We start from the raw sequence: 25,112 nt of genomic DNA, 5'->3' as shown, positions 1-25,112 counted from the left end.
GCCCCCAGCTGCAGAACCCTGTTCTCTGCCCTCCCAGCACCCTGTTCCCTCTCCACTGCCCCCAGCCGCAGAACTCTGTCCCCACAAAATGTATAATTATAAATGCTTCATTTTAGTTTAAATAGCATGAATAAAAAACAGACCATTTATTTCATAACACGTGATTTTAATGTTTTATATCGCATAATTTAAAAATAAACTGTTTATCAGAGTATGTAAGTAAGGGCTGGGGATAGCAAGTGATGGACAGGAGGAGAACAGAGGGCAGGGCTTCAAGGAAGGGGTGGGGTGGTAGATCTTCACCTGTTCTGAGATTTAAAAAGTGATCTTGGGGGTAAAAAGGTTGGAGACCACTGGTCTAGAAGGTGTTTGGTCCTCCCATGAGGGTAGGGGACCTCTCAGGGTTCCTTCCAGTTCTAGTATTCTATTGAAAAAAAAAGTTGGAATTTACACCCGGTGATTGGAAGATTTTCTTGGCAAAACAGATAAATACAGGTTGCACCTCCCAAATCAGGGCCACGGACTTTGCTAGACCAAACAACCCCAAAGGTGGGAGAAATGGGGACTAGGGAAGCCTGACTGGGCCAGGCAGAATCTGAGGAGACCTGCCTGGCCAGGGAACCCCCAGCATCAGCAGGGCCAGGAAGCTGCAGAACCAGCCAGGGAACACCTGGGATTAGCAGGGCCAGGTGACGAGGGAGGCCCAGCCAAGGAACCTCTGGATGCAGTGGAGCTGTTGGCAGCTAGTCAGTCCCCGCCAACAATCCCAGCTGAAGCAAGGCTTGCTGAGGTGGGCCTGAGCAGCAGGGGGGTTGGCAGCAGATGGACAGCCCCAGCCAAGAACCCCAAGGAGCACTCTGGGGCAGCAGGGCCAAGAGCCTTCAGGAAAGAAGCCCAGGAGCAAGGCAATCAGCAGGGGAGCACTGACCTCCCCTGGGACAGCTAAGGGTGCCAGACCAGGGAGGTCCAATGTGGCAGTACCTTGAATTTGCTTTTGAATTTTCCCTAGCATCATACAACTGGGTAGTGCCAGGATCATTTCTTGCAGATGCAGTTCTGCATTACAAAACCACCATCACATCCTACATACTTGATGTCGGGCAAAGCAGGGGACAAGATTTGAGTAGGCATGAACACAAGTACCCTCTTCACCCCTAGTGGGGGGGTCCTGTCAACTCAGACTGGGATTAGAAAAGCTTATATTGTGTTCTTCACATAAATGTCTGGCCTCTGGATAAAATACTTCAAGCATCAGAGCTGTCACTCTACCATCTTCATAAGCAAAACCATTTACTTTTAACATATTTAACATTCTTGAAACAGCAGATTAAAAGTTAACTGAAATAAAATCAGTGTTACCATGTTATTTTAGAGTTAAGATGAAGGCTGATAATTCTCTCAAAAAAAGTATTTGGCAATGTTTAAATACAATGGAGAATCTGACTTAAAAAGGTTCTGATCAATTTTCATTGTATCAATACAGATGGATAACTTTAGAATATAGTCAAAATATTAAACTATCAGACATGATGAAAATTAGCTTCTGAAACATTCAAAATATCTTGAAAACCGTGACTTCTGGCAGCTGCAAGTGTTGTCTAGTGTGCAATTAGCACCAGTTGATACCAGAAACTCTTGTTCTGAAACACAGGCATAAAAATACACTGAATTCACACTTTATGTAACCTCGCTAATTCAAAATTAAGACGGCATAAAAACAAATCAGCTGGGTAAATGGCAAAAAAATCATTAGGCCATCAAAGCAACAGCCTGTCATCCAAGACTAAAACTAAGCTTGTTAATCTCACAGGCAATTAAGCATGTGGGGAAGAAGCTATCAATACAATTTAAGAGGTTCAGGTCCAAAAAGTTAGATCCCCTCTTCTCAAAAAATTAACATGATCACATGTAACTCAAACATTTTTTCCTCTTCTATTCATAGCTTTCATGGGAAATTAGTAGGGCTGCTAAGTAATTAAAAATTGAGACGTTAAAAAGAACATTTAAAATATTTGATATTTTGTACAGTTTTCAAATATATCAATTTTAGTTACAGAGAACAGACAGAGCTCACTATGTTGGATTACAAATATTAGTACTGTAAAAAATAGTATTTCAAGTCCTCAGACAAGTACTGAAATACAATCTCTATCATGAAAATCTTAAACAACAAATAGTCTAGCACCGTGGTCACCAACCAGTAGATCGTGATCTACCGGTAGATCTCGGAGGCTCTAAGAGTAGCTCGAGCCCTCTCTGAACTGCACCCTGCGCAGTACATTTACATTAGATTTCCTCATTTGAGGAGCAGCTACTCACCAAGCAACAGCACAGGTGAGTAGCTGCGAGAAATGGTGGGAATTTTTTTTTAAAGTAGCAGTATAAGGATTGGGGATAGCAAGTGATGGAAAAGGGGAGAATAGAGAGGGTGGGGCTTCAAGGAAAGGGCGGGGCGGTAGATCTTGGCTTGGTCTGTCATTTAAAAAGTGATCTTGGGTGTAAAAAGGTTAGAGACCACTGGTCTAGCAGCACCTTAAAGACTAACAAAACATGTAGATAGTATCATGAGCTTCCGTAGACACAACCCAATTGTAGTATTATGTACAAAAAAATAGCTCCATTAAAAACAAAACAATGGAAAATTTTAGATCCTATAAAAGTCCACTCAGCCCCACATCTTGTGCAGCTAGTCACTCAGATAAAGTTGTTACATTTTTATATTTGCAGGAGCTAATGCTGCCTGCTTCTTGTTTACCCTGTAATCTGAAAGTGAGGACAAGCATTCACATGACATGTTGTAGCCAACACTGCTATTTGCATGTCAGATGTGCTAAGCATTCATGCCCCTTCATACTTCAACCACCATTTCAACAGGCATGCATCTATGCCAATGACTGGTTCTGCTCAATAATGATCCACAGTGGTCCAGATTGACCCACATACCACTATCAGAAGGTTGGTTTTTTTTTTAAGTGGTTTGAGTTTTGTAGTTTATGCATCAGATTGTTGCTCTCTTAAGACTTCAGAAAGCATGCGCCACACCTTGTTCCTCTCCGATTTTGGAAGGCACCTCAGATTCTCAATCCTTAGATAGTGCACTATAGCTCTTTAGAACTCACATTGGTACCTTCTTTGCATTCTTAAATCTTAAAGAACGAACAACATGTGCTTGAGTCATTATCCAAGACTGCTACAATATAAATCTATGGCAGAAAGATGATAGAACAAGAGACATACAGTTCCTCCCCAAAGGGTTCAGTAAAATATAATTAATGCATGATTTTTACCAAGCATCAGCATAGAAGTACGTCCTGTGGAAGGCTGGCCAAAACATGAAGGAGCATAGGAATGTTTAGCATATCTGGCATAAAGCCTGGCAATACCAGCTACAAAACTGCTATGCAAAGTGCCTGTTCTCAAATGCCTTCTTTTATAATATCTCCCCATAAATGTAAACAAACATGTTTGTCTTAGTAACTGGCTAAATAAGTAGGACTGAGAAGACTATACAATTTTGGTTTTGAATACAGCTATGTAACAACCTTCCCCCCACACACATACACACACACGATTGTAGTTGAACATTCACATTAAAGAGACTGGTACAGGTGGGACCTCCCTGGTCCTGCATCCTCAGCACCTGAGTGGTCCCGAACCATGGAGTTTGCCAGACCAGGGGCAGTGCACCCTGTTGCCACCAGCCCCGCTGCTGCTAGGACAGTGCGCTCCCTGGCACCAGCCCAGCCAGGACTCTGGTTCAGCAATTCCCGTGGTTCTGTCGAACAATAGATGTTGCCAGACCAGAGCGTCCCGGATTTTAGAGGTTTAACCTGTACTTATATTAGGTGAATTGAAAGATACTATTTCTTTTATCATTTTTTACAGTGCAAATATTTGTAATAAAAATAAAGCATACACTGTCTACTTTGTATTGTGTTGTAACAAACAAATTTGAAAGTGTAGAAAGACATCCAGAAGTGTAAACAATTTCCATTAATATTTTACTGTTTAACCGTGTGATTAAAACTTCAATTAATGGTGATTAAAATAATTGATTAATTATTTTGAGTTAATCATGATTAAGCAGCAGCCCATTACATTAATTTTGAGGTGGGCCAACTCATCTGAAAGATAGGCTTTTCAAAATGTTGAGTCCTCTCCCAGAATGGCCAAAGGACCATTCTCACAACTTTTTAAAAAGGATTGATCTCCCGGACTCGTTTGTGGTGCAGGTTCGTGTATTTTAACCTAGACTTCTGCTCCCGTTAGCTGTGCTAGGTTTCATTCCTTTCAGGGCAAAGATTTATACAAAGACACCACAAAAAATTACCACCTACAAATTACCTTGAGAATTCAAACATCTTGCTGGTTGCAAAGAGTAGGACAAAGTCAGGCAGTGGCATTTCTGAATGTACTGAACTCAGCAAATCAAAGATATTTCCCACTGAAAAAAATGGCAGAAATAAAAGTGTATAAAAAGGAACAAAATGACAAGCTAAGCTACTGAGCTTATCCAAATCTTTACTGGCATCTCAGACTTCAACATTTACATCAATATATATATTCAGATGGGTAAACGGCGAAAGGAAATCATCATTATGCCAGTAACATGTTGTTCAAGATGCTAAGAAATTAATTTCAAAATGAGAACTTTTCTTCATGCAGTATGTCCAGCATGATAATCTGGACAAAACTGTATCACTTGCCTCTGGAGAAAACATTTTTAAAACTTGAATTTCAATCATTTTCTGCAATACAAAACAGCACAAATGCAATTCTTGCGCCGCCCCGCCCCCTTTCATTCTCCAACTTATTTTTAGATTGCTGTACAGAAATAAAGGATCACTACAAGACAGGGGCTGGATAAAAATAGGAACAGCTCTCTAACTCCTGGCCTAATAAAGCCTTTGAGCACCAAGCCATATCCTCAGCTGGTATAAGTCATCTATAGTTACAGGAACATTATGGGAAAGCATCATAAACCTATTCTGTACAGATTTTTACCAGATGAAGATTTGACTTACTGAATTCTGATTTCTGGTACAGGTTGGACCTCCAGGGTCCAGCACCCTCAAGACCGGAGTGGTCTTGGATGAGGGCTTTTACTAGACCAGAGGTGGTCATTTGTGGCCCCCCCCCTTACTGCCAGCACCAACCCTGCCCTGCTGCCCAAGGCTTTCTAGCTCCCCTGGTAGCCCCGCTGGGCCACACACCAGGCACCCACCCACTGTCCTGCTGCACACGATGGGCTTCCCAGCCACTGTCATTGCAGCCCAACTGGGCCAGAGCACACCTCCCCCCCCTCTTGCAGCCCACTCACTAGCCTAATTACTCATCACTGTACAATGCAGTTTCCATCACTGTAGGATGGGGATGAATGGCAAGGTGAAGCATGGCTATATTTGCTCTCTGGTTTCTAAAGAGAACCAGAGTTAACTCTACTAATTAATTGATAACTTGTCTATGCAATAAACTTCAGCAAATCTTCATATATCCTACAGCTGAAATACTGGAGATACAAAACAAGCATTTAAATTACCTCAGCAGTTCAGGTTAAAGCTGGTATATTTCACATAAGCAGCATTTGAAACGCCATCTTGCAATATAGGTAGTTCTGGGCAGAGCAGGAAAATGAGATGAATGCTCATGTGTGCTGTTTGAGTGGGGAAAAAAATAGAAATTCATGTGGATCACTGAATTATAGAAATTTCTTGTTATTTGGTTTATTTAACAGATGTACTGGCATCTCAGATTCAGAAATATACATCAATGAAACATTCAGTTGGGTAAACGGCAAAAAAAAATCATCATTATGCCAGCAAAACAACTTCCCATCTACGATACAGCTATTACTGCCATAACTTTATGAAAACACACATACCAAGGCACTTTTCCCAGCATTTCAGCCACTTGGGAAAGTCTGTCAACATCCAGGTGCATATTTTAAAATAATTTACATATGCTAATACAGAACATACAGTCACATGGAAAAAATGACCTGACAAGCAAGGGTTTTCCTCACCACTACCTTGCTTCTTTTCTCTGCTCAAAATCAAAATGCTCTAAACAGTGAGCTGGGTCTGTATTTAACAGAAAACAAGTTTCCTAGTTGCAAGCTTGCAGAAGCTCTCCAAGCACTGTGTATTTACAACGGAGGTGGAGACACAAAACCCAACAATGTACTCACAGTCTTATTTCTTTAACAGTTCACGTAACACCTTGCTGGTTACGACGGAATAGCATGGTCGAGTCCAGAGACGAAACTTGCAATACCATCAGAAATAAATACCAATAGCTAATTTGGTCCTCATTACCTTAAAGAAAAAAGTTCAAGATATTTTGAACAGTTGACAGGAAGTCAAATTATTTGGCTTATTCAGAGTTCTAATGCAATTTCAGTTGCAGAAATTCTCACCACTCACTTGGAAAATGGGCCCAGAAGATTATCAGCAATGCAACACTTATCCCAGTGATAACTCAATATTATCCCAGAACTCTTAATGAAAATAGCTTAAGTTTAGTAATTTTTAAGTGATAAGAGGCTAAACAGAAGGATTTACTATTTTGCCCATTAAAATAATTTGTGGTTAAGTCTACATTTTTAACCATGTTCCTCTATGCAGAATTATTGATTTTACAAGGGCATGATGTTCCTAATGAGTAGTCATTGCATTTTTTTGTCCAGTTGGGTTTGACAAGTATAAAAGATGAACTAAGGTTAAAGGTTATATGTACCTCACTTTGGGAGCACACATCTCCATGTAAGCACAATGGCATAGGCCCTGAAGGTTCAATTTAAGGCCAGAACTCCTACCAAGATTATGCTGCCTCAGACTACCAAACCAATACCCTCTACAATGGAGTCCCAAGATAACTGCTGCTTTTAAGTATGTCACTATACTATGGAAAGGGCATGATCAGGAGCACTGAACATCTCTCTAACCAAACTCCCCAGTGACAAAGTGGCAATTTATCATAAGAATTAGGACACCAAGCTGCTGAAGAAAAATGATTTATGAAGACATATCAGCTGCAGTAAGGTTCTTTATCTGTCCAATTTATCATTATTTGGAACACATGAAAGACTGAAAATAACTCAAAATAATCAATAAAGACAATTTGCCAATAGTAAATATCTTATATTGCCTAACAAAATCCAGCTCAATTTCACGAAACACATGTAAACTGCAGTATAATAGTTTAGGTGTCTTAAAGCAAGCCTTAGATAAGAATTTTGTGATTTACAATCAAGTAAGTTTGCTCGAAATAATGTGTTACTACAAATATAATTAATTAAGTGGATTCGTCTCAGAAATGATAGTAGTTGTGCTGAGGACATAACAGGAAATGATCTCTGTTCATTTCCACAAGAAACTCTATCCTTTCAAATTAGTGTACATAACACATTAGCAGGTAGTGCCCATTTTTTTGTTTTTAACATGCAAATTACATTCACTCCATTTTAAAAACTGTCTTAAGATTAAAATTTTTATTAGAATCAGGACTTAAGCAATTTTTAAAATTGTGATTAATTGTACTGTTAAATGGTATTTTATGCCATTTATTTAAATATTATGGATGTTTTTCTACAATGTTAGTTAAAAACGGCATTCAAAAATAAAACAATGGAAAAATGTAAACCCTTGAACTACGTCTACATTGGCATGATCTTGCACAAGAACTCTTTTGCGGAAGAGTTCTTGTGCAAAAACTCTTCCAGAAGAGAGCGTCTACACTGGCATGTGCTTTTGCGCAAGAGCATCCTTGCCAGTGTAGACGCTCTCTTGCGCAAGAGGGCTTCTTACTGAGTGGGAGCATCATAGTTCTTGCACAAGAACTGATCTCATACATTAGAACATCAGTGTTCTTGCGCAAGAACTTGCGGCTAGTGTAGACAAGCAGCAGGTTTTGGCTCAAAAGCAGCCGCTTTTGCACAAGATCACACCAATGTAGACACAGCTTGTAGTGTAAATATACCCTCAGTTTTTCCATTCCGACAGGGAAAAGGAAGACGACACTCCTCTCATCCTAATTCCTCCACAGCCTCAACATTTAGACACTCTTATTGAAAGTAGAGCACACAAGAACTAACTCCTGTCATTACTGACAAGATCGTGCCAATGTAGACAGCCTATGAATCTACTCAGCCCTACTTCTTGTTCAGCCAATCACTCAGACGTTTACAGGATATAATACTTGCTGATTGTTTACAATTTCACCTGAAAGTGAAAACACATGTTCACGTTGCACTACTATACTTGGCATCACAAGAGGTATGTGCGCCAGATGTGCTAAAGATACATGTCACTTCACACTTAAACCACCATTCCAGAGGACATACATCCATACTGATGGGTTCTGCTTGATAACGATCAAAAGAAATGAACATGTCAGTCGACAATGCATCATCTGAGTCGGATGCCACCAGCAGAAGGCGGATTTTCTTTTTTGGTGGTTCAAATTCTGTAATTTCAACATTGGAGTGATACCCTTCTAAGGCTTCTGAAAGCATGCTCCACACTCCATCCCTCTGATTTTGAAAAGCACTGCAGTTTAAGCCCTGGGTCAATTTCTGAAATTCTTTAGAAATCTCACATGGGTACCATATCTTTGCATTTTGTCAGATCTGCGTTTGCATTTTGTCAGATCTGTGTTGGTGTTAAAACAAACATCCTGTGCTGGGTCATCATCCCAGACTGCTATAATACGAAATATATGGCATAATGAAGATAAAACAGAGCAGGAGACCTACAATTCCTGCTCCCTCAAGGTCAGTCAAAAATTTAATGAATGCATTATTTTTTTTAAACAAGTGTCATCACCATGTGAGCATGTTTTCTGGAAAGGTGGCCAAAGCATGAAGAGGCATGTGAACATTTAGCATATCTGGCACATAAGTACCTTGCAATGCCTGCTACAAAAAAAGTGCCATATAAATGCTTGTTTACAAAGTAACCTGAAAATGAAAAGAAGCAGGGAGCATTATCACCCATAAATAAACTTGTCTGTCACAGAAACTGGCTGAACAATGATCAATTTATGGACTTGTAGGCTCCAAAATTTTATATTGTTTTGAAATGCAGTTATATAACAAAAACAAAAATTTGTTTGTAAACTGCACTTTCACAATATAGAGCTTGCACTACAGTACTTGTATGAGATGAATTGAAAAGTACTATTTTATCATTTTTACAATACACTTGTAACTAATATAAAATGAGCACTGCATGCTTTGTATTCAGTGCTGTAATTGAAAAAAATACATTTGAAAACAGAAAAACAATTAAATTTCAATTGTCATCTTATTGTTTAACAGTGTTATTAAAACTGCGATTAATCGTGATTTTAATCACCACTTTGAGTTAATGATGAGATAGCTATGATTAACTGAAAACCCTAATTAGAATTTAAGTACTAGTTGAAACTATACTTTCTGGTTTCTCTGTCAGACATCACACAAGGTCCCAGAGATCTATCGTTAACTGAAAGTACACTGGACACTTAGGTGGAAAACTGAAGGTCGTTTCCTGGTTAGTTTCAAAACCAATTTCCAATAAATCAAGTTGGGATTAATTCATTTTCTTCATAACCTGTAGATATTTTTGCTATACAATTTATCCTTAATGCAACAGTACAATATTTACTCTCCTTTGTGGTCAGGGATTTAACAAGTAGGTTTTGATTTTTTTGCCCAAATCAGATTTCTAATTGGAAGTCATAAAAAAGAATTGCTTTTGAAATATTTATTCTAATTGGTTGGTACGCCCAATCTCAGATAACAGATATTTGCAACCATTAAAATTTTTTTGTTTCTAATTCTATTTGCCCGTATTCATATTTTAAATATCACAAAGTGGTAGCATTACAAAAATGTGGGTGATTCATTGAAAAATATTGCACAGCTACAGAGACTTGTTTGCTAATCAATATTCTATCCCATCTGAGTTGGACTTGCTTTAGCGATACTAGGGATACAAAAGGTTAACTGGTAAGCATTACTCTCAAGAGGCTACTCTAAGCATCCGAAGCAGCCCCTGCCTACAGCACCCAGCTGCAATCAGGGGGTGGCAGTACGCTTTTTTCATGTGTGCTCTCTTAAGGGGCATTAGCTAGCTCAATGGAAGAATTCATCTAGCAACTTGCTGTGTGCAACTGGTCAGCTTAATTACATCACATAGGATGTGAAATATTTCAGTCTCCTGAGCAATGCAGTTAAGCCAACCTAATTTTGTAGTTTATCAGATCCGAAGGTGTTAAACAACACATTCAGTTAGATCAGTAAAGTATGCAAAGCTGCAATGACACTAGACAAGCACTGACTAGATATTGCTGGTATAAAGAGCTCTGAATAGTTGTATATTATCACTTGTGAACAAAGTTAAAAGGCCATTGCGGTAAAACAGGAGAGAAATGTACACCTCTCCTACCTTTGTTCCCCCCCCCCCTTTTTTTTTCCAGTGTACGTCTAAGACAATGTTTCTTAAACATTTTAAGACTGAGGAACACCAAAAAATTTTTTTTTAAATGGGGAACACCAAGGATTTTTTTTGGGGGGTGTGGAACAAAAAAACCCACATCGAACCAGGAGGTAGGGTAGAGAGTCCCTGGGCAGGGTGTCTGGCCAGGAGGGAGTGTGGGGGGGATCTGGGGCAGGGAGAGTGTAGAAGGGGACTTGGGGCAGGGTGTCAAAGCAAGCTGGGAATGCAGGGTCTTGGCAGGGGGAAGAGAGTGAGGGAGGATTTGGATGCAGGGTCTGGGCATGAGGGGGGATGTTTACCTGGCTTGGCATCCTGCAAGCCTCCAGGGAACATGCTCTTGTTCCTGGGAGGGAAAGGGGATAAGAGAAAGCTCAGTCCCCCTCCCCTGCAGCGGGGAACCCAGCACAGCTGCAGCACCACGCCAGGCTTCTGGCTGGGGCAGGAGCGGAGAGGGGAGGAGAAACTCCAACCATCCCTGCCAGATTAAACTCTGCCACTTCCCCCAGAAGGCTGGGGAGGGGCACAGGGGAGAGAGAGCAGCAGCACATGGGGGGGAGGGCAGAAGAGCCCAAGTGGGGGAGAGCAGGAGAGCCTGAGCCGGGTTCCCCACAGGTAGCAGTTTTAAAACACCAAGGTCTGGGAGCAGCTTCTCAGGTCTGGCCACTCCTTCCTCTCTCAGCAGCAGCCGTTGTAAAAAACTGCCACCCGTACACATGGAGAAAGCTGCGCAGCAGCAGAGGCCACGTGAGACCGTCCTGCGGGCTGGGGGAGAGGGAGTACAGCCACAATGGGAGCTGTCTACAGATTCTGCAGGGGGACGGGGGAAGAGAATTTTTTGTTTTCTCCACGGCACACCTGACTGCCTCATAGCACACTGGTGTGCCATGCAACAGTTTAAGAAACACTGGTCTAAGATGATGCCAGCATAGCCCCAAAGCATAGATGCAGCCTACACGGACAAAAGATATTGAACAGCTACACCGAGACTTGTTCGCTGACTAATCTTCTATCCCATCCAAGTTGGGCTTGCTTAGTCGAGACTAGAAATTTGTCCACATGCACAAAGTGTTTTCTGTTGCTACGAGAGCACTACCTGCCTGAATATTACCTGTAGTGACAGAAATATACAGTATAGTTGCAGCTATTGTTGACATCCCGAGTATCAGCTAGGGATGTGAATGTGCCAATGGTTACATGCAGCACCCCCTCTCCCGCACTGCTGCTCTCTCCTCTCCCGGCGTCTCCCACGCACACCCATCCAGCCCACCACAGCCCCCCCCCCCCCCATCAGCACAGCGCTCTCCCCCCACACTCACAGGAACTCCTCAGCCCAGCCCGCCGCGCTATCCCCGCCCAACGGCCCCGTTCCCACCAGAGCCGCGCCTCGTGCAGCTCCGGCGCGCGCTCACCCACAAGGGAAACGGAAGGAGAAACTGCCTCCGCTCTCCCATTTAAAACGTTGCCGCGCCCACGTGACAAACGCCGCTCCTGTTCCTGCCGCGTGACCGGAAGTATTGCCGGAGCGCCTGGCTGGGTTGGCCCCATTAATCAGCAGGGACTTGACTGTCTCAGACGCGCCTGCGCAGTGCCTCGCTTTGTTCTCCCCCCCCCCTCCCCGTCTGCCGGCTCTGCGCATGCGCAGCCAGCCCAGTGTCCGAGCTGCGGTCGCGGAGGCACGTGTTCGGCTATCTCTGCTGTTTCCCTCGTGCCGTCTCCCAATGAGCCACAGGAGCACGCTCCGGACTTTATGTTCCCCCTCCCTTTGGTGGGGGGAAAGGAAGGTCTCCCACTTCCGGCTGCTTTCACTGATTGAAAACTGATCTGTGCAGAACTGAGGAAAACCCTTTCGACTTCCTGATTCCGAAGATGAGTTTTAATGAACCTAAAATGGTGGTGCAGCGTGTGGAGTTGTGCAAAATGGAATTACACCGTTCTTAACATTTCCCCGCCGCTCCCCTTTGGTTATTTTCCTCTTCCCACTCGGTAACATTAGAAACTGTACTAATGCAATATTAAGATCGGACTTAACTTTTGCATTTCCTAACTTTTTTAAGACTCTCCAGACCCCATTTTCTTGCTTATTCATCCCAGAGCTTCAGTATTCTAGGAGTAAGCTGTATCTCTTTAAGGCCTGGAGTGCAAATGCTTGTTCAGCTATTTGCTGTGTTGCTGACCATGGTGCCTCTGCAGCAGTATGTCCCAGATCCAAACCAACTTCACTAGTAAGCCTTCCTTTACATTTTAAAAGTTACAGTGAAGTAGTAAATATTAGAGGGGTGGGGTCAGATATTAGAGGGGTGGGATCACCCTGGAAAATAATGCCCTATATTTATCCACTAATTAGGTAGAATTGTTTGGCATTGCATGCTTCTCCCAAATTGCACCTTAAACCCAAACTGGAAAAGTCTCATCTAGAATATTAGAGTAGTTTCAGTCTATGCTATTTCAATCCTTGACCTCTCTTGGTCAGGCTGCCAACAAATATGCTAGTCACAAGATGATCTTTTGATGAAGCCAGCTGATGTTAGAAATTGAATTACAATCACCAGTCTTTAGAAGAACTACTCACAAAATAATTCAACCAGCAAGGACTCAAATAGATAAACCTGATATTTTAAAATTCTTCCTATTTTATATGGTCTCCACTCCAGTTGAGGACCAGCTCTTGGCCTTTCACCAGACTACTATGAGGAGTGTAGTAGTGTCACTGATGGAGTAAGTCAGGATTTACGGGTGTGGTATCCTGACAGACCTCCTGCTCCATGGATGATGATAACCAAAAGGCTGCATGTATGTGTACTCACTGATGCGTGCCATGTTGATTTGTGCAATTAGTCAACCCAGCAAACTCTGAAAGAGCCCCCAAAGACCACAAATCAGATAAGGATCGAAGGCACCCAGCCAGGTTTATTGTTAAGCCACGTACAGTAGTTGCTGTCGGTAGGCTCTTATTCAACCACTATAAGAGAGTTACTCACCCTGTGCAGTAACATCTGTTCTTCAAGATGTGTGTCCCTGTGGGTGCTCCACTCAAGATGCTGGGCTCGTCTCGGCGCCACAAACCAGAGGAATTTTCTGTAGCAGTAGCCCCCTACCGGACCGCGCATGCGCGAATGCCTCTTCATGCCTCTCAGCTGAGTGCGGTCCGGTCCCGTCAGTTTCCTCCCAACCGAAAGCATCTGAAAGATATAAATAGGAGCTCTGAAGCAGGGAGGAGGGTGGGACGTGGAGCACCCACAGGGACACACATCTCGAAGAACAGATGTTACTGCACAGGGTGAGTAACTCTCTTTTCTTCATTGAGTAGTGTCCCCGAGGGTGCTCCACTCAAGGTGAGTACACAGCAGTGGTCAATTGTCCTATGAGTGCTTCGGACCTATAGGTCCCGTGCTGTAGACAAGACAGCCTGGGCCACCCTTGAATCAGAGGTAAGTACGTTCACGAGGGCATAGTGTCTAGTGAATGTGAGGGTAGACGACCAGTTTGCCGCATGGCATATGTCCTGCAATGGTACTCCGCGAAGATAGGCAATAGATGTTGCTATGCCCCGGGTGGAATGAGCATGAAGTTCACTTGGAAGAGATATGTTATGCAAGGCATAACATCGTGTGATGCAAGTGACGACCAGGCGGGAAATAGGCTGAGCAGAGAGTTGCTTGCCCTTGGAACGTTCGGCTGTAGAAAGGAAAAGCCGTTGAGACTTCCTAAAGATCCGAGTTCTGTCACGGTAAAAGGCCAGTGCTCGCCTGACATCCAGAGTGTGCAGGCGTGTGTCCTCCGATGAGGAGTGAGGCTTTGGGTAGAAAGTCAGAAGGGTTATGGGCTCATTTATATGTAAAGCCGAGTTGATCTTTGGCAAAAACGCTGGTTGGATACGCGGTACTGCTGCATGGTTGAAGAATTGCATGTACGGTGGATCAGCCGAAAGAGCCGCCAATTCGCTCACTCGACGAGCTGACGTAATGGCAAGGAGTAACACCGTCTTCATCATGAGCATTTGTAGATCACATGTTGCCAGCGGCTCAAAGGGCGGATGAGTCAGAGTGTCCAATATTAACGGCAAGTCCCAAGGGTCTGGCGGGGTCCTATGGGCCGGATATAAATTGCCAAGTCCTTTCAAAAATCTTTTGGTGATAGGATGAGCGAACACCGAATGACCATCCACCGGAAGACGGAAGGCCAAAATTGCCGCTAGATGCACTCTTAGGGAAGAAATCGCCATTCCCGTTGCCTTTAGATGCATCACATAGTCAAGGATCTGTTGTATAGGCAGCAACAGAGGGTCAAGATCCTTCGCCAAGCACCATGACTGAAAACGATGCCACTTATGGAGGTAGGATTTACGTGTCATATGCCGCCTACTGTTAATCAACACATGCCTCACGTCCTGAGAGCAGGAGAGCTTGGATGCTTGGAGCCAGCTAGGTTCCAAGCTGTCAGGTGCATGCCGTCGACGGCTGGGTGGAGCATTGTGCCGTGCTGCTGAGACAATAAGTTGAACAGACTCAGTAGCCGTCGTGGTTCGGCAACCGACATTCTCGACAGCTGTGTTAGCCAGATATGCCAGGGCCAGAAAGGCGCTATCAGAATTACTGTTGCGCTGTCTGCTGCTATTTTCTCCAGAACTCTCGGGATGAGTGGAAGAGGAGGAAAGGAGTACAGCAATTGATGACGACTCCAGTCCAGCAGGAAGGCATCCCCCAAAGAGCCTTTGCAGATGTCCGCTCGTGAGCAATACTGATAACATTTTCTGTTGTGTTGGGTGGTGAACAAGACTACATTGGGGAAGCCCCAGAGTTGGAAAATGTTGTGTAACTCCCACTCGTGTTGTGAGAGGAAATGCCTGCTCAAGAGTATCGGCGATCACGTTGTCCTTTCCGGGACGGTATGCTGCTGTTATGGTGATACCCTACCGAATCGCCCAATTCCACAGGCATACCGCCTCTGCACAAAGAAAGCGAGAGCGTGCCCCTCCTTGCCTGTTGATGTAATACACCATGCATATGTTGTCGGTGAGAATCTGTATTGAGCAACCTTGAATGATGTGGAGGAAATGCTTGCAAGCATTGAAGACTGCCCTTAGTTCGAGAAAGTTTATATGTTGTAGTGTTTCCTGGGGCATCCAGAGACCCTGTGCCCGGTGCTCCTGAAGGTGAGCACCCCAACTGAGCAGGGAGGCATCTGTCGTGATCTGTAGTGCTGGCTAGTGGGCATGAAAGGGGACCCCTACCAGTATATTGTTGGGGCTGTCCCACCATGCCAAGGAAGTCCGGACCTGCATTGGCACCGAAACCACCCTCTTTGTACTGTGCATCCGAGGCGTGTACACGGTGTACAACCAATGTTGAAGACTGCGAAGATGAAGCCTGGCATGCAGAACCACATACGTGGTGGCTGCCATATGCCCCAACAACTGTAAACAGGTGAGTATTCAGGACTTGGGAGAAATTGATACTGACTGCACCAAGTCCTGTATGAGATGAAACCTCTTTAGAGGCAAGTATGCCCTCACGGTCAGGGAGTCGAGTCTTGATCCAATAAACTCCAGGTCATGAGTTGGCGTCAGGAAGGACTTCTCTAGATTGATTATGAGTCCAAGGGCTGCAAACAGAGTGGTAGTGGTGGACACCCCCCTCGTGGCCTCGTTGACAGTGGAAGCCAGGGCTTTGGAGAAAACCCGTGGGGCCACCAAGAGACCGAAGGGTAGTACACGGCACTGATAGTGGTCGGACCCCACCACGAAACGAAGGAATCTTCTGTGAGCAGGATGTATTGTTATGTGAAAGTAAGCGTCCTGAAGATCGAGGGACATGAACCAATTCCCTTTGTCAAGAGCAGAAATGATCAAAGATAACGTGACCATCTTGAATTTTTGTCGTCTGAGATGATGGTTGAGTCGACGTAAGTCCAGGATAGGCCTCCAACCCCCTGACTTCTTCTGGGTGAGGAAGTAACGAGAATAGAATATTCTTCCCACAAAGCGAGTTGGTACCCTTTCCACCGCTCCTAACGTGAGCAAGCGAGAGATTTCCTGGTGAAGAAGAGTCTCGTGAGAGGGGTCCCTGAAAAGGGACAGGGAAGGGGGGGAGGACGGGGGAAGAGAAGTGAAGAGAATGGCATATCCTGAGGTGATTACGTCGTGAACCCACCGTTCGGTGGATATGAGAGCCCAGCAATGTTGATAGGGTCTGAGACGATGATGGAACCCTCCTTGTATGACGTTTGGAGTCTCTGTCAAAGGGGTGGTCCACAGTCCCTCGATCAACATATCAAACCTGCTGCCGGCCCTGCTGCTGGGAGGACGCTTTGTTAGGCTATTGACGACGCTTTTGGGGGCACTGTCTCGACTTCTGTTGTTCATATGGCTTGTTTCGAGGTGTCACATAAGAGAAAGGTCTTTGCCTAATGTAGGGAACATATATCTTCTACGCTTGTAGGGAGGCGTGTACATTCCAAGTGTTTTTAAAGTTGTACGTGTATCCCTATCCGAGTGGAAGACCTGATTGATTGATTGATTGGGCAAAGAGTGACTGGCGATCAAAAGGCAAATCTTCCACCTTGGCCTGCAACTCCTTCGGAACAGCGGCCTGGTGCAGCCAAGACTCTCGACGCATGACTATGGCCAAAGCTGTGGATCTAGCGGCTGCATCAGCTGTGTCAAGCGCAATCTGCAAGGCTGTTCAGGCGATTGTATAGCCCTCCTGGATTACCGCCTTAAGAATCTGGCGCTTGGAATCAGGCAAGTGTTCAAATAGAGGGACCAGCTTTGAATAGTTGTCAAAATCATGATTTGCCAGTTGCGATGCAAAGTTACACATCCTCAGAGCTGATGTAGCAGAGGAATATATTTTCCTGCCCAAGACATCAAGGCATTTAGCCTTCTTGTTATAAGAAGCATTCTTGGCCTTGGACATTTTTACTCTTTGTTGTGCAGCGTCCACCACAAGGGAGTTGGGCTGAGGATGTGTAAACAAAAACTCCATACTCTTCTGGCTTATGAAGTATTTCTTGTCCGACCTCTTATTAGTTGGTAGGGATGTAGCTGGAGTCTGCCAGATGTCACTGGCAACCTCTAAGATAGCATCATCAAAGGGAAAGGCGAGCTTCGACTTTTGGGAGGGTTGTAAATTCTTCAACAACCGATGCTGTTTCTGCTGCACATCCATGGTTTGGATGTCCTGGGATTGAGCAACCCTTTTGAAGAGCTCCTGGAATTGTTTGTGGTCCTCCGTAGGAGACAAGTCACTAGGGACCACTGCATCATCAGGCGACGAAGAGGAGTGGTGTGCTGTAGAATCATGGCACTGCTGCTTCTGCTGAGGAGTGTGGTCCTGTTTGTCTTCCTGATAGCTTGAATCCACATCTCCAGCAGAGGACGGTGGAGTGACATAACGTGCAGACTCGTCTGAGACAATTACAGTGAACATGACCGCAAATGCCTTCTGCGATGAGACGAAAAGGAAGAGCACTCGTGGTAACATTGGTTGTACCGCCTGTCATAGCACGGAGACCGGCTGTGTCTTCTGAGCATGTCATAGCGACAAGAATGTGCTGTACATCTTGGAGACCGTGGCGATAAGGATCTGCTGGAGTAACGAGGAGACCTTGAACAGTGGTCCCAGTAGTATCGACATGGTGGTGAGCGACGAGGTGACCTATAGTAGTGCTTTCTGGGAGATGCATAATGATGACGATGACAATAGGTATCAGCACGGAAAGAGGCAGGTGAGTCAGGTCCAAGTGAGAAGGTCATACGGTCCGGTGTCAGCGATGGTGTCCGGACCCGTGCAGAACTGTGCTGCCTTTTAGATGGCACTAATGAAATGAAGGAAGGCTGGGGAGCCGCTTGTGGCAGCAAGGGAGGTTCTGTAAATTGATCCTCTGCAGAGCTCAGGCTCGGTGCTGCTGGATCAGGTGATGACGTCACAGCCTCAGGCTGCACCGGCAGAGTCTCCTGCTGCGGTGCTGTATTTGGTGCCGGTGCCTCTGGCACCGGGGAGCATAGAACAGCACCGAGGGAAAGCCCTGCGGGTGCCGGAACAGCTGGCTGTGCTTGTGCATGCGCAGAACATCTCGGTGCTGAGGCTTCCCCTGTTGGCTCCACAGCGGCCGTTGGAGCCGTTGCCGGTACCGACTTCACTCGCAAGCCCTTTTTGGGTGCCGGAGCAGAGTCCTTATGGCGGGCTACAGAAGGGGCCGAGGAGCTGCGACCCTTGCCCGACTTGTTTGCAGGGAACCTCGGCGAAGAGCCAGAGGTCCCCGGCTTCTCTGCTCTGCCGCCAGGTGTCTTCTGGATCCCATGGGGGATCTCTTGTGCAGTGTGATGTTCGTCTGCAGAGCGCAGCTCGGAGATTTGTGGAGGCTGGAGAGCCTTGTTGAATAAAAGGACTCTCTCCCTCAGCTCGCGATCCCTTCTAGCGCGAGCTGTCAGATTTGCACAATGGCTGCACTTTGCCGGGACATGAGAGTCCCCGAAGCACTTCACACAGCAGGAATGCCCATCGGAGACCAGCATGGCCTCCAGGCACTGAATACACTTTTTGAATCCAGATGATCCTGGCATCCTGTCGTTCTGCTTTCCCCCTTTCTACTTCTTTTATTTTTTTATTTTTATTTTTTTTAGTCAATTTCAGTCAGGTCAATGCCGGTTAGGCAGGGACTGACCATCAGAAGAGAAAAACAAGTTGTTTTTGTTTTGTTTTGTTTTTAAAGAAAACGGGACTACAACTAATCTACAAATAACAAGAAACAAAGTCTAACTAAGAGATCTCCCTTTCCCCTTAGAGAGGCAAAGGGAACCTAATGTAACTCCGTCTGCGGCTGCGGACGGTTGGAGAGAAACTGACAGGACCAGACCGCACTCAGCTGAGAGGCGCGAAGAGGCAGTCGCGCATGCGCGGTCTGGTAGGGGGGTTACTGCTACAGAAAATTCCTCTGGTCTGCGGCGCCGGGATGAGCCCAGCACCTCGAGTGGAGCACCCTCGGGGACACTACTTGATGAAGAAGCATATGTTCTCTGTAACAATAGACTCAGCTCAATCTATGGGAGACCTGCTGCCCCTCGGCTGGACAAAGACTATCTCCCCAAGACACCACTTTATATACAGGTACAAACAGGTTACATGTCACACCTGATGTGTCAGGTTGCCACCCTCTGATGTTACTTAGATATCACCCTGTACCTTGTGATTTAATTATATCATTTCTGTCCATCATGCTGTCATTTTAGATCATTTCCTGAACCTGGGTTGATATCTGTGGGGAGTGTAAGTATCAAGGTCTTTTTTAATGAGTGGGTGTTAACATCATTTTGGAATGTGCATTCAATTTATGGCCAGTAACAATTACTGTTTTACAGTCAGTACCTAGCACAAATTACTGTTCTACACCTTGGTCTATTACCAATTAGCGTTTTATACTCTCAATCCTGTTTGTGCCAAGTTCTGTGAGCAGGGCCTTTTGCTCACATTTTAGCTTTGCTTTAAATTAGCCAAGTGTTGACCAGTGTTAGCTAGACCTCAGGCCTCAAACCAGGCCTGTGCTACATGGGCTTTTGTTTCAAGCCCTCATCTTACTACAAGGGGATCCAGCCACTGAACACTTAGGTGTTTTAAGCCTACAGAATCTGAACAGAATGCAGGTACTACCCCCACCCCCATCTAGTCAAGGCTAACCTTCCTTTATATGGGACTATCAATGGGGATGATGCACCATGATGAGTATGAAGACTATCAATGGGAATGATGAACTAAGGCAGTGGTCCCCAACGTGGTGCCCGTGGGCGCCATGGCGCCCGCTGGGCCATTTATATGCGCCCATGGAGCAATCTGGGCTGGCCCCGCCCCTGGGCGTGCAGCAGGTGCCAGCCCCGGGTACATGGGCGGCTCCTACCCCAGGGTCGCGGCGCATGCCGGTGCCGGCCCCGTACATGCGGCGCCTGGGCGACCCCTGCCCGGGGTCGCAGCACATGCTGGTGCCGGCCCTGGCTCTGGGTGCACGGCACATGCCGGTGCCGGCCCCAGGGCGCACAGCACCTGGGCAGCCCCTGCCTGGGGTCGCTGCGCATGCCGGTGCCGGCCCCAGGCGCGTGACACCTGGGCGGCCCCTGCCCGGGGTCGTGGCACATGCCGATGCCGGCCCCAGGCGTGCGGCGCATGCTTGGCCCTGCCACCAAGCACATGGCCCGTGAGCGGCCCCGCCCCCAGGTGCCCGGTAGCCCCAAAACGTTGGGGACCACTGAGCTAAGGGGAAATGCATTCTACTCCCAATGTTTTCTAATCCCATAAACCAAAGGAAATCCCAGACCTATTCTCAATCTGCAAAATCTCAACAGATTCATGAAAAAGCTAAAGTTTTGCCTGGTGTCTGACAGCTATCATTCCCTCCCTGGATCTGGGGGACTGGTATGTTGCCTTCAACCTGAAGTACACTTACTTTTACATATCAATAGTCCCGTCTCACAGAAGGCTCCACATTTTGTGGTGAACCACACATCCTATCCATTTAGAGTCTTCTTCTTTGGCCTTTCAGTGGCCCCTTGCCATTTACCAAATGCCGTTCCCGTATCTTGATGACTGGCTTATTAAATATCACTCCACGGTGCAGGTGGAGGTTCATGTGAACCTGATACAGTTGACCTTTGACAAACTTGGCCTGTTGCTAAACATGCTGAAGTCAGTCCTAGCCTCTATACCTAGAAGATAGAGATTACAGGAGCAGTTCTAGACTCCCCTGAAGCCTAGGAATTGCTACCAGAATCTTTCTTCCAAGCCATTTGCTCCATCATAGAGGCCTTCAGATAATTCTTCACCATGATGGCTTGGACTTACTTGAAGCTGCTCTGTCTAGGGGCATTCTTGGGTGTATGCAAAACACACAGCTGCACCACTGTGACCCAAATTATGTAGTGCTCCATGCTGCATATGCCTAGTGCTGGTCGAGGGAAGTGTCAGCTCAAGCAGCCCCAGTCCCCCCCACCCCGAGAGTCAGCCAGTGTCCTCTCATGCTGGCTTCCCTGATCCTTTAATAATGCAGAGTGGCGGGGGGGGGAAATGGGGGGTTTGTGGTGAAATCCAATGCAAGCCAGGAGTGAGTGCCAAAACTACCCTTCCTTATTGACTAATCAAGTAGTTGATGGAAATTCCATCGACTATTTGATTAGCCAATTAACTGGTACTTAACATCCCTACGCTAGAAGCATCTTACCTTCTGGGATCCCAGAACAAGCTGGTGGACCATATCAGCAGATCCTTTCACCACACTACCACAGTATCAATGATGGTCCATTTGTCCAGGCATCATGAACAGCATCTTACAACTGTGGGGAGTCCCCAGGTAAATCAGCTTGCACTGAAATTCAACAGGTGACTGCAGTTTTTCTCTTTCCTGAACCACAGCCCAGGGTTTATTGGGTGACATTTTTGACAAACAAAGAACTCTCTGAAAAGTGCATTCTTCAGGGCACTACTTGTGAATTTGGGTTGAATTTGGCAAACAGTTTCAGCCCCAAAAAGGGTTTTATTTAAACAACATTCTAAATAGTTCATTTCGAACATTTACATAGAAATATTTTCATGTTTCATTTTGAAATGTTTTGTTTTTGACCATTTCAAAAGATTGTTTCAATTTTTTGTTTCAAAACAGCATTTAAAGTACATATATAGCTAATGTTTAAAAACAAACAAGCAAAAAGGTGGAAAAATCTGAAACAACTCAAAACTAAATGAAAAAAACTAAACATTATTTAGGGGTTGAACAAAACATTTCATTCAACCCAAATGATTTGTACTTTTTTGCAAGAAAAAAATCAGTTTCAGTTCAAACTAAGCCAATTTTAAAATATATTTGTTTATTTTTCAGTTTGGCCCCCAAACTTAAAAAAATCTATTTGCTCACCTCTAAATAATTAAAGGATATCTGGGCATGTAGGTGTAAGAGGAATAGCTATGACATTGCTCTGTTTACTCTGTGTAATATCCAAGCCCAGACTGTTTTTATATCAAATTAATAACACTGACCAATTTCAGTGAGTCATAATTCTTATCTTACATAGGTAAACATCATAGGAAATTAATCTTCTTGTTTTAATTTTGACGTTCTTCAATTTTCACAAATACAATGAATGTTTTGTTTCTGTTTGTGATTTCTAAGGGAAGAAATGGTGATTGGCAGGACATACAGTCAGTCCCCGGGTTACGTACAAGATAGGGACTGTAGGTTTGTTCTTAAGTTGAATTTGTATGTAAGTCGGAACTGGTACATACTGTAGGGGAAACTCTAGCCAAACATTTCTCCAGAGCTCAGTTTTATTCTCCGACACCTCACTTCCCTTAGTCCTTTATTCTCAAGCTGAGGTGTCTGCTGAGAAAAGCCGCTCCGCGTCTCCCTGGTCTGCTGGGGGAAAGCAGCTAGTGCGGGGTTGCCTCACCCCGTTTGTAAGTAGGGATCCGATGTAAGTCGGATCCATGTAACCCGGGGACTGCCTGTATATTAACAGGGAGAGCTATTGGAGAACATGATGAAATTACAGCTATATGTGTGGGCTGAAAGACTGTATGTAGTATGAAGCAAAATGCAGGACAATGTAGCACTTTAAAGACTAACAAGATGGTTTATTAGATGATGAGCTTTCGTGGGCCAGACCCACTTCCTCAGATCAAATAGTGGAAGAAAGTAGTCACAACCATATATACCAAAGGATACAATTAAAAAAAATGAACAAATATGAAAAGGACAAATCACATTGCAGAACAGGAGGGGATGCAGCTTCTGGTACCTTCCCTTGCAACAAACCCCGTTGCCAGCTTTGTCCACATATTCATTCTGCTGATACCATTATTGGACCTAACCAAGTGAGTTATAAGATCAAGAACACATATTCCTGCGCATCCAGAAATATAATCTATGCTATCATGTGCCGAAAGTGTCCGTCTGCTATGTACATTGGACAAACATCTCAGACACTTCGCCAAAGGATTAATGCCCACAAAACAGATATCAGACAAGTTCACAAAGAGAAAACAGTTTCTTGCCATTTTAACCAGAAAGGACACTCTCTCAATGACTTAACCACCTGCATTCTGCTACAAAGACCTTTTACATCTGCACTTGAAAGGGAATCCTCTGAACTGTCATTTATGTTAAAATTCGACACTTTCCAAAAAGGACTCAACAAACATTTGAACTATCTCACCCATTACCAAGATAGTTTCCCCAATTATCACCTCTAATACCATTAACTCACAAACATCCCACTCTCCCTACCTCTAATATCATCAATTCACAGACACTTACCTTCCTTCCTCCCCCCCCCCCCCCCGCATCCCCTCCTGTTCTGCAATGTGATTTGTCCTTTTCATATTCATTTTTTTTAATTGTATCCTTTGGTATATATGGTTGTGACTACTTTCTTCCACTATTTGATCTGAGGAAGTGGGTCTGGCCCACGAAAGCTCATCATCTAATAAACCATCTTGTTAGTCTTTAAAGTGCTACATTGGCCTGCATTTTGCTTCAGCTACCCCAGACTAACACGGCTACATCTCTATCACTATTCTTTATGTAGTATGATTTGAATATGTAGTTTGTGTGTGTAAGAATTGTATTGAATGAGAAACTGTGGTGATGACAGTTAAGGGTTTTAAAAATCTGTTAATTACTCCAAACTTACAGAGTTAATTCACAATCAAATCTTTTGAGGTTTCTGTAAGATTCAAGGCAAACAAAAAAGCTAGTTAACTGTAAAACCATTTTGTAAAATGGCATGTATTAAATTGTGTGTATTTTAATCACCAAATAATCTTTTAATTTTAACTTTAAATTTGAATATTTGCCAAAACTGTTCTGATCCAAACGTCCTTTCATTTAGCAAAACTGGAACCTAGGAATTACCCTACTGCAGTGGTCACCAACCAGTAGATCAGGATCTACTGGTAGATCTTGGAGCCTCTGACAGGTGATCTTGACTGGCTTGGCCAAGAAGCTGTCAAGAGCTGGCACTTCCCTGCTTCTGCCCTTTGCCTTGGAGCTGTTCCCCTCGCCCACCCTGTATTCTATCTCTACAGAAGGGGTGGGGGGCACAACAGGGTTTGGGAGGGAGGCAGTTTGCTGGCTGCTTTTGAGAGTGATGTAGGGCCAGAGCAGAGGTGATCCTGCCTTAGCCTGACTGCACCATCCCACAGGAGTCACCTATGGTAAGCTGTGTCCAGCTGGAGCCTGCATCCTGAATCCCTGCCCCAGTCATGAACCCCCTCCTGTACTCCAAGCTCCTGCCCTAGCCCTGAGCCCCGCAAAACCCAGAATCCCTTACAGAGCCTTACCCTGAACCACCTACTGCACCCCAACTCCTGACCTAGGCTCAGAACCCCTCTCAAACTCCAAATCCCTTAGCCCAAAACCAAAGCCTGCACCCAATCCTCTGTCCCTGTCTGATGAAAGGGAGGAAATATGCGGGAGGGAGGAAGGATGGAGTGAGCAGGGGCAGGGCCTTGGAGAAGGGCACAAAGGATGTGGGGAAAAGGTATTTGGGTTTGAGGTAGATCCTGGATTGCACTTACATTCAAAAAGGGATCTCATACTTTAAAAGGTTGGAGACCACTGCCCTACTGGGTCAGGCCCAAGGTCCCCCTAGTCCAG

General features: G+C 44.9%; 2 long non-coding RNA genes and 2 other non-coding genes across 12 annotated transcripts in view; 1 reads left to right on the top strand and 3 right to left on the bottom strand.

Annotated features, from left to right (window-relative positions):
- Nucleotides 1-55: 55 nt before the first annotated feature.
- On the bottom strand, nt 56-11,910 carry LOC102452332 (uncharacterized). 9 transcript variants are annotated; one of them, XR_012901411.1, is made up of 6 exons: nt 11,795-11,809; nt 10,778-10,821; nt 6,188-6,314; nt 5,540-5,653; nt 4,345-4,444; nt 93-1,640 (listed from the first exon to the last, which is right to left on the bottom strand). It is a non-coding gene; the product is annotated as an uncharacterized LOC102452332 (long non-coding RNA). The 9 variants fall into 9 exon arrangements; XR_012901409.1 differs by having other exon boundaries at nt 56-1,640; nt 6,188-10,821; nt 11,795-11,814; XR_003090918.2 differs by lacking the exons at nt 10,778-10,821; nt 11,795-11,809 and adding an exon at nt 11,892-11,910 and having other exon boundaries at nt 95-1,640.
- On the bottom strand, nt 4,524-4,606 carry LOC112547185 (small nucleolar RNA SNORD87). Its single transcript, XR_003090934.1, has one exon. It is a non-coding gene; the product is annotated as a small nucleolar RNA SNORD87 (small nucleolar RNA).
- LOC112547184 (small nucleolar RNA SNORD87) lies at nt 5,739-5,820 on the bottom strand. Its single transcript, XR_003090933.1, has one exon. It is a non-coding gene; the product is annotated as a small nucleolar RNA SNORD87 (small nucleolar RNA).
- Nucleotides 11,911-12,024: 114 nt separating the features above from the next.
- The window catches only part of LOC142827042 (uncharacterized), a 34,562-nt gene continuing 21,474 nt past the window's right edge, over nt 12,025-25,112 (top strand). The window contains exon 1 of the long non-coding RNA XR_012901412.1: nt 12,025-12,700. This is a non-coding gene — a long non-coding RNA (uncharacterized LOC142827042). The remainder of the gene's footprint in view (nt 12,701-25,112) is intronic.

This window comes from Pelodiscus sinensis, chromosome 2, assembly GCF_049634645.1.
Source record: "Pelodiscus sinensis isolate JC-2024 chromosome 2, ASM4963464v1, whole genome shotgun sequence".
Taxonomy (NCBI): domain Eukaryota; kingdom Metazoa; phylum Chordata; order Testudines; family Trionychidae; genus Pelodiscus; species Pelodiscus sinensis.
This window is presented reverse-complemented; position numbering and strand designations above follow the sequence as displayed.